Source organism: Leptodactylus fuscus, chromosome 2 (genome assembly GCF_031893055.1).
Source record: "Leptodactylus fuscus isolate aLepFus1 chromosome 2, aLepFus1.hap2, whole genome shotgun sequence".
In the NCBI taxonomy this organism is placed as follows: domain Eukaryota; kingdom Metazoa; phylum Chordata; class Amphibia; order Anura; family Leptodactylidae; genus Leptodactylus; species Leptodactylus fuscus.
In genome coordinates, this window is record NC_134266.1 from 39,471,697 (window position 1) to 39,479,128 (window position 7,432).

At 44.1% G+C, this 7,432-nt stretch overlaps 1 pseudogene; it reads right to left on the reverse strand.

Moving 5' to 3' along the window:
• Nucleotides 1-665: 665 nt before the first annotated feature.
• Nucleotides 666-7,130, reverse strand: LOC142196157 (uncharacterized; annotated as a pseudogene).
• Between the last annotated feature and the right edge of the window lie 302 nt (nucleotides 7,131-7,432).

Here is a 7,432-nt window from a genome sequence, read left to right on the forward strand (position 1 = left end):
GCATTCCTCCTGTAACTGGGGCTAAGGTATCAGCCCCAGTTACAGGGAAAATTAGCCTCCTCCGCCAAAACAATTGTGTTCAGATGCCCCCAAAGGTTTACTATGACCATATGGGGACATGATGTAAATAAATAAATAAAGAAAGAAAGTGAATTTTTTTTTTTTTTTTAAATAACAATATGGCAATATCACGACCACATAACAGGTTTTTGCCCTACCCCCAAAGACACAATACAAAATATAAATTACCATGGAGAGGAAAAACTGTTTCAAAAAATTTTTTTGTAGTGTTTTTTGCTATAAAAAAAGTGAAAGTTGAAAAATAGACATTTTTTTCCCTCTGATTTGTTTATAATTTCCTATATTTTCCCCAATATATATATGTATAAAAATGCGTCTGAACCGGAAAAATTGGCCTTGTACTGAAGTGGTAAAAAAAAAGAAAAATTCTAAATATGGTGGCCTTGCAATCATAGGTATACACATATACACACAGAAATACTAACGCTCGCAAGTTGCGAGTTCCTACACTATACTCAAATGGGAACAATAACAACAATCCAGAACCAGTTAAACATTATCTCCCTCTGTAGATAGCATTCCTCTGCCAGGGAACTGCTCCCGCGGGTGAGAGGACGTAGTACGCAGATAGACAGTCCAGCTGCTCAGGGTTGTTCATGAATGGTATTGTCCAGAGGAATGCCTGAAGTCGGCACTAACTGCTCCAGGTCAGTGCCATAGATAGCCTCATGAAGTCTGAGAAAATTGTGGAGTATGACACAGGCTTGAATTACCTGTTTCATGTTGTAAGGGACCATTTGCTCCACAAAATATCGAAGGTGCACTCAACAAACCACCTCACTCTTGTGAACGCGTCTGTTCATCCAAACCACACTGAGGGTATAGCCGCAGGACATGGGAGGTTAGTCCAAATCCTTTTGTCAGCCATGATGATGAATGGCGCTGGAGGTCCTAAGGATCCATGTAGTCGCCCAGGTTCTGGAAGGGCGAGCTGGTTGGAGCGAAAGGGTCAGTTCACATGTGCACCGTCCGCTCGGGTTTTGACACAGAGAGAGACGCGGCTCGCCACGTCTCTCTCTGGTCAAAACCCGCCTGCCACAACCATCACGGTCACGGCTTTCCCCTCCTATGTCGGCTCAAATGAATGAGCCGACACAGGAGGGTGCTGCTGCTAGGCGGAAGCTGCGGCCCAGCACGCGGCGGTTTCTGCCTGAAGATAGGACATGTCGTTTCTTTTCTCCGCTAGCAGCAGCCCACCGCTAGCGGAAAAAAGAAGCCTGGCGGTCTGCATAGACCACCATTGTAAAGGGGCGGATTTTGAAGCGAAATCTGCTGTCAAAATCCGCCCCTTTGCCCACATGTGAACTAGTCCAAACTGTTCACCCATTCTGAAAGCTCTGAAGATAGACCCCCCATAGGTCTCTATCAACATTACAAACCGGTAGTTGCTGTCAGCCAAGGTCAACACCACCACCGACAAATACTGTCTATAATTGAAATATAGTGACCCTGAGCGAGACGGCTTCTTCACATGAATGTGTTTTCCATCCAGCGCACCAACACAGTTGGGAACTGTGACAAGTTGTAAAAGCCCTCAGCAATCCAAATCCATTCTTCTGCCTTGGGCTGTGTCATCACTGCCACTCTCAGACGCTGCCAAATCACTGCACAAGTCACGTTCATGATCTGCAAAATGGTCGAGTAGAGTGGGTGACAGGAGATAATGACACTTAAACACGAGTTGACAAGGTAAAGGGACAATGATATTAGTAAGTAGAGATGAGCGAACAGTAAAATGTTCGAGGTTCGATATTCGTTACGAGTAGCCCCTCAATATTCGACTACTCGAATCGAATATCGAACCCTATTATAGTCTATGGGGGGAAAATGTTCGTTTCAGGGGTAGGCAACGTTCGATCAAATTATACTTACCAAGTCCACGAGTGAAGGTCGGGCTGGATCTTCCGAGAAGTCTTCTCCTTGCAGCGTCCCCGCGGCGTCTTCCGGCTCTTCATTCACTCTGCCAGGCATCGGGCCTGGCCAGAGCCGACTGCGTATGTCTGCACTACAAGCGGACATGCGCAGTCGGCTCTGCCCAGGCCCGATGCCTGGCAGAGTGAATGAAGAGCCAGAAGACGCCGCGGGGAAGCTGCAAGGAGAAGACTTCTAAAGGTAGGAGAAGAACCAGCATTGATTGGCCGACTGTATAGCATTCGGCCAATCAATGCTGGTTCTACATCGAACTTTTCCATTCGAATAGCGAGTGGTACTCGATCGAGTACAAGTATTTCGAATACCGTAGTATTCAATCGAATACCTACTCGATCGAGTACTACTCGCTCATCTCTATTAGTAAGATGTGACAAGAGGTGACAAGGCCTTAAAACTAAAGGGGTGTGTCTCAAATACACTAGCAGCGTGAAAAGTAGAAAAGTAGCTGACACTAGGTGGGTGACAGACAAGGGGCTACAGTGAAATCACAGCATGATGGGGCAAAATGAAACAGTATTGTTTTTACCTTAGAGCAACGATAAACCGTTCCTCCAGAGGGATGTTCCATTGCATGTTGGTGTCCTGAAAACTGAGGCCCGGATGCAGGTCCGACAACAGATGGTCAAACATTGAGATGGTCATGCAGCAGTAGCTGTGGAACTTGTCGGGAGTCAGAATACAGGGTGTGGAAGCAACTCTTCTTGTACCATTGAGACAATATGGTAAACCCAATATCTCCACCTCATGTTTGTTTTCACTTCCAGCATTGGTTGTTGCTTTCGGAATCACCGACTGACAAGTCAGTAGAGGATTGCATTGTCCGTATGAGAAAAAGGCATCTTTGAAGTGAGAAATGCAAGAAATCAGAGAGGGATCAGCCAAGGAATCCAACGCATCTCTCAGCAAGCAAAAATGCAAGTGAATGGAATCAATGCATGGTAGTGTTATTTAGAAATGGTAGGATGGTATTATTTAGTAACAGAATGGTGGTGTTAGGTGAGGTTCACACATAGGAATCTGCTACGGATTTGGGAGCTGATTTTGTCCCCAAATCCGTGGAAGATTCCATCCCAAATCTGCTTCCCATTGCTTTCATCTTGTCGCAGATTTTGTGGCTAATTATCCCCGGATTCCGCAGCTCAGGAGTCCCTTCTTGTTAGGCCCATAAAAAAATGCGTTCTCCCCCACCCCCAAGTTTATTTCATGAGGCCGCCTGAGGCGATGGCCTCTGGTCGCCACATGGAAGATGCACCTCTGCATCTAACTGTGTAAAGTTGTGGGAAGAGAAACCTAGCCTAAAATCTATCTCATGATGCAACATATAAGCTCCAGGGTAACTGTGGAAAGTCTAGCAAATGTCATATGTATTGGTAAGAGCAAAGACTAAGCCTGGAATCTGTTTATTTTTCCTGAAGTGTAGGTTATTTGATGTGAACATGGTGTAAGTAAGAGTTGTCACCTCCACCTGCATTCCATGTTCATTGTCAGAACCCAGTGAGACCCAGCCCTGGAATAGTAATCTGCTGAAACAATAAAAGTAGATAAATATGATGGAACAGCAGACTATTACATATAAATGATACACAATATAGCCATACAAAGATTTATAGGAAGAGATGTATTATAACCTCTATTTGGGTAATGTAAACCTCTGCTCTTTCGGCATTTAGAAGTCCAATGGGCCATCCAATTTGGTGATTGACAGCTAACACTATATGAACATTCATAATGCTGTCAATCTCTATGTGAGACTGCCTACTGGACTCCTAAAACGATAATGGGCAGAATGTCAAAATCTTCAAAACAGGTTATCCTGAATATTTACCAAATATCTATACCATACCAATCTTCCAAGCTGTTCCTGCTTTATTATATGTGGCAGCTTCTTTTGAGCGGTGCCTTGCTTTAGTTGGTGCTCTGTCTCTGGGCAGCTGCTACAACTGTAGTCATGCCCATACTTATCTATTGGTTATCGGTGGTTATGGCTAGGAATGTCTACATGTCTGGATGCCATATGTTAAGAAAGTGTTTTACAAGGGTTAATAAAAGAGGTTCTGCTAGACTTGTCCATGAGCTGCGTCTAGTATTGAAGCCTTAAAGGTCATCTCCAAAAATTCATATTAATCAATATGGTTAGGTATCAATATGGGAGTGAGGGGGGAGTCTAAAGCTGAGTACCCCGCTATCAGCTATTTTCTGTGCTGTGTACAGCGAATGGTAGCTGAGCTACAATAGTCCAATACGGCACCACAGTATATACAGCCGTCTGCTTCCAGCTATATACACAGTGCTGAGCAGCTGATTGGTGGATATACCAGATGTTGGACACAAACCAGGGCGTTTTTATCCCTGTCCAGTCCTGGGTATGTATGTTAAATATATTGTGGTGTAGAAATTAAAATCACTAGTTTTGTCTGCCAGAAGGTTGGTGTATAATATTTAAAGTAATTAGGGTGTAATGTGTAATTTTAGTAATTACCATGCACTTGAAAAAACAAGAGGTAGAAGTGATAATTAAAGTTCACTGGCGCATTATAAAGGATTAAGACTAATGACAAAGACTAGACAGAATGATGTGACAATTAACCTCTTTGATTCTAGAATATTCTACAGTATCTGGTTTCATAATACATAAACCCTGGTACATATACATAATATACATATTTGTACAGCAATCCAGTGGATTGGACTGTTGAGAGGATTGGAGTAATACACTGTCTACCAATAAGTATTTGGACACTCATGCAAATAAAGATATCTGCGGTCGTGATGTATGTCATGCCTTGGTCCCAGTGCATGGTAAACTCAATACTGACTCCTATTACACTATTTTAAATAGCAGTGTGCTTTTTACATTATGGCAGTTCTATGGGTCGGACCAATGTTACTTCCAGGATAACAACGCCAGCTGTCATGTAGCGAGGTTTACCATGGCTTGGTACAGTGATAATCAAGTTACCCAACTGGACTGGCCTTCCCAGAGCTCAGACTTGAACCCTATTGAGTTGGATCGTAGCAGCCGTCCAAAATTAGCGAAAGAACTTACCTGTCTTCTCCAAGCCGAATGAAATAAAACACCACTAGCCGTCATACAAGGACTTGTGGAAAGCCCCGGAGGGTGGAGGCTGTAATTGCCACTCCATGAGGCTCTACCAACTATTGAATATGAATCAGTGTTGTTTGTCTATTCTACCACAGGTTTCCAAATACTTATTGGTAGACAATGTAGTTGGTAAAAGTTGGGCTCATGGTGACTACAGTAGAAAACACCCAGTCTACATACTTCTAAAATATTTTTCCCATACAGTGAACGCTGTAGCGAACCCTATTATAGTCTATGGGGGGAAAATGCTCGTTTCAGGGGTAGGCAAATCTGTAAGAAAGTCACATGACCGCCCCAGGGATATGGATAAATATACATTTTTGATAAATTATGTCATTTAGAAAGTAGGCAGGGGAGGGAGTTTAGATTAGTGTAGAGATCAGCTTTTATCCAGGACAACCCCTTTAAATTTAACACTCTTAAAGTACACATGACAGCAATTAATGCTACGACTGATATGAAAATTCTCTGGTTATCCCTTAATGTCAAGATTTTTTAAACCAATAAGGAACCTGAAGCCAGAAGTTAAACCTCCTGTGCCTGTCTGTCTGTCCCAATGCTTTGACATCTCATCCATTAGAACCCATCCAGGACATTGACACTAGCTCCACTGTCCACCCTTATATGACTACATAAACAGAAAAATGAGAACGTTGTGCCTTTTTGGAATGTAAGGAGTAAAAAACAAAAACACAAAAATGAAAAATGTCTGCATCTCCTAAGGGTTAAATGGATTAAGCTTCAAGCACTATAGCTGGTGCTTTGTAGTCATTCCACAAAGTGCTATCATATAAAGGAGAGGTTAACCTTCACCTTGGGGTCTTCCTGAGGAATGGTTATTAAGCATGTTAAGGCCAAACCCCTTTGAGAACTAGACAATCGATGTGTGTTCACGGGACCGCCATTCTAATACTACAAATGTTCTGTGTATTACTGAAGTTGACCCTGACTGTTCCCTGCTGCTTTTGTTACCCTGTATAATGCTGAACATCTACTTCAGTAAATGCTCGTGACAACACGCCAATGTCTTGTCTGCAACATCACTGCATTCTATAAGCATGAAGTCCTTCCACCATGGCCTTGGGTGAGTCAGGGTAGGGAAAAGTGAGCAGAGGCTACGGAAACAATTGTCTGCTATAGTTAGTGAGCCCCAGGCGTCTGGCGCCCTACATTGGTAGCATATCACACTACTAAGTGAGGATTATATAGCACAACAATTAGACACTGTATTATGTGAGCATCATAAGGCATTATTGTTTGGGCACTACGCAGCATCTTGGAGTGCTGCTATTTAGGGTGTTTGTCTGTTGTGCCTCCAGGTTATGTTGGTATGTCCCGTCTTCTATGTTCAGTGTTATATGTCATTATTTTCCCCCCTTACAGTTCAAAACTGATGCCTTGCTTCAGCCCTGGTCAATCACAGGCCACTGGGCAGGGTTGTAAGAGACTATAGTCCGCCCGGCGACTGTTGAAGGCCAGTCTAGTGAGAGCAGTCACCCTACATAGTTTATGCTGGGCTGTGCAGGAGGAAGACCAGGACTGGAGCTCAATGGCTGTCGGTATACCCTCTACGATGAACATTTATGCTCCAAGCTCATCCAGAGACAGCCCTGAGACAGGGAATAATTCTGTGCATTTCTGAGGGACATTTACTAGCCGTGCCAGGAGGACCACAACTTGCAGATGCTGAGAAGTAAGTTTTGTGGCCCCCAGTCTACACCTGACTGGGAAAATAAAGTTTTTTGACCTCCAGGGTGGCCCCCTGAAGTGATTCCCTGAACTCTCACATATGTACATAGTCACCATTTTTTTACCCCTTTATTGATGCAGAACTTTTGGGACACTACCTCAGTTACTCCAGTGTGAACTTGTGTCACCTTGTTGTCACCTGTCCCCTTGCTCCAGGATTGGACACTACCGCATCTGTGTCCTGGAGTTCCTGTTGTGTCTTATTGAGGCCTTGAGATCGGACACTCATACACCTGTGCCTCAGGGACCTCCTTTGTGACGTCATCGGCCTTTTTCCCCGTGTTTCCACCAGGCATGAGAAGGACACTAACATGCTTGTGCCTCAGGAGCTGCGTCTTCGCCCTTTTCCCCTTTGTTTTGCTCTACCTGAGATGGGCACTCATGAACCTGTGCCTCAGATATCAGGTCTCCCCCATGTTTTCCTTTCCTTAACCGATTTCAATCTGCTAGGCAAGCGCAGTCAGCTCTGCCATTGGGTCTCAGGCAGAGCCGACTGCGCATGCCCCGCGGCCACAAGAAAATGGCCGCATACAAAGTAAGCTGTGTAAGCGGCCATTTTCTTGTGGC